This window comes from Neodiprion fabricii, unplaced genomic scaffold (genome assembly GCF_021155785.1).
Source record: "Neodiprion fabricii isolate iyNeoFabr1 unplaced genomic scaffold, iyNeoFabr1.1 ptg000078l, whole genome shotgun sequence".
NCBI lineage: Eukaryota > Metazoa > Arthropoda > Insecta > Hymenoptera > Diprionidae > Neodiprion > Neodiprion fabricii.
Window position 1 is genome coordinate 1 of NW_025791620.1, and position 2500 is coordinate 2500.

Consider the following 2500-nt stretch of genomic DNA (forward strand, 5'->3'; position numbering starts at 1 on the left):
GTCCGAGACGAGCGAAAGGCGATGCGCGGCGTCCCGGAGTCTATACGGGCCGACGGGACTCGATGAAGTTTCGTTCCGAGTCGACCGAGAGGCGATGCGCGGCGTCCCGGAGTCGATACGGGCCGACGGGACTTGTGAAAATTTCGGTTCGAGACGAGCGAAGGGCGATGCGCGGCGTCCCGGAGTCTATACGGGCCGACGGGACTTGTGAAAATTTCGGTTCGAGACGAGCGAAAGGCGATGCGCGGCGTCCCGGAGTCGATACGGGCCGACGGGACTTGTGAAAATTTCGTTCCGAGTCGACCGAGAGGCGATGCGCGGCGTCCCGGAGTCGATACGGGCCGACGGGACTTGTGAAAATTTCGGTTCGAGACGAGCGAAAGGCGATGCGCGGCGTCCCGGAGTCTATACGGGCCGACGGGACTCGATGAAGTTTCGTTCCGAGTCGACCGAGAGGCGATGCGCGGCGTCCCGGAGTCGATACGGGCCGACGGGACTTGTGAAAATTTCGGTCCGAGTCGACCGAGAGGCGATGCGCGGCGTCCCGGAGTCTATACGGGCCGACGGGACTCGATGAAGTTTCGTTCCGAGTCGACCGAGAGGCGATGCGCGGCGTCCCGGAGTCGATACGGGCCGACGGGACTTGTGAAAATTTCGGTTCGAGACGAGCGAAGGGCGATGCGCGGCGTCCCGGAGTCTATACGGGCCGACGGGACTTGTGAAAATTTCGGTTCGAGACGAGCGAAAGGCGATGCGCGGCGTCCCGGAGTCGATACGGGCCGACGGGACTTGTGAAAATTTCGTTCCGAGTCGACCGAGAGGCGATGCGCGGCGTCCCGGAGTCGATACGGGCCGACGGGACTTGTGAAAATTTCGGTTCGAGACGAGCGAAAGGCGATGCGCGGCGTCCCGGAGTCTATACGGGCCGACGGGACTCGATGAAGTTTTCGTTCCGAGTCGACCGAGAGGCGATGCGCGGCGTCCCGGAGTCGATACGGGCCGACGGGACTTGTGAAAATTTCGGTCCGAGTCGACCGAGAGGCGATGCGCGGCGTCCCGGAGTCGATACGGGCCGACGGGACTTGTAAAAATTTCGGTCCGAGTCGACCGAAAGGCGATGCGCGGCGTCCCGGAGTCGATACGGGCCGACGGGACTTGTAAAAATTACGGTCCGAGTCGACCGAAAGGCGATGCGCGGCGTCCCGGAGTCGATACGGGCCGACGGGACTTGTAAAAAATTACGGTCCGAGTCGACCGAAAGGCGATGCGCGGCGTCCCGGAGTCGATACGGGCCGACGGGGACTTGTAAAAATTACGGTCCGAGTCGACCGAAAGGCGATGCGCGGCGTCCCGGAGTCGATACGGGCCGACGGGACTTGTGAAAATTTCGGTCCGAGTCGACCGAGAGGCGATGCGCGGCGTCCCGGAGTCGATACGGGCCGACGGGACTTGTAAGAATTTCGGTCCGAGTCGACCGAAAGGCGATGCGCGGCGTCCCGGAGTCGATACGGGCCGACGGGACTTGTGAGAATTTCGGTCCGAGTCGACCGAAAGGCGATGCGCGGCGTCCCGGAGTCGATACGGGCCGACGGGACTTGTAAAAATTTCGGTCCGAGTCGACCGAAAGGCGATGCGCGGCGTCCCGGAGTCGATACGGGCCGACGGGACTTGTAAAAATTACGGTCCGAGTCGACCGAAAGGCGATGCGCGGCGTCCCGGAGTCGATACGGGCCGACGGGACTTGTAAAAATTACGGTCCGAGTCGACCGAAAGGCGATGCGCGGCGTCCCGGAGTCGATACGGGCCGACGGGACTTGTAAAAATTTCGGTCCGAGTCGACCGAAAGGCGATGCGCGGCGTCCCGGAGTCGATCCGGGCCGGGAGCCTGTCGGAACATCGTCAAATGAGCCTCGGTTAATTTCGACAAAGTTCCCGGAGTTCAAAATTTTTTCGATAGCCCGCGGAGGTTTCGCCCCGTAAGCCGACCGTGCTACCACCGTACCGGCGCCGACGTCCTAGCGGCCAGGCTCCTACTAGTAAGAGGAGCGAGTCGGTCGGGCCGGTCTCCCGTCGTCCGCCTGCTACGCCGTACCGGTACGTGCTCGAGCACGATACGTACGTCGGCGTAGACCAGGAGCGGGCGTTCGCGGACCGTTCCGTGCCTCGTACCAAAGAAACTACGCGACTCGCGTTGTTTCATCTATCGTCACTGCATTACCGCGGGTCGGTGTCTCAGACCGAATGGCCCTTGACGCGGTACCAAGAAGTTCGGCTCTCCGTGAAACACGGAAGGCTGAACGCTCCAACGCACGCGTCAACTCGCTTCTTTCCGAGCGTACACTCAAAGACCAGAGACGTTATAACAACGTATCCCAGACGCTTTCAATCTAGCCGACGGGTACGGGAGATCGTTCGAACGCTTATAAGCCGAGTGTCGAGGTGGCGGCACACGGAACCGGGGCTGCCTGCGTGCAGTCCCGAAACACACAGTAGACGCGCG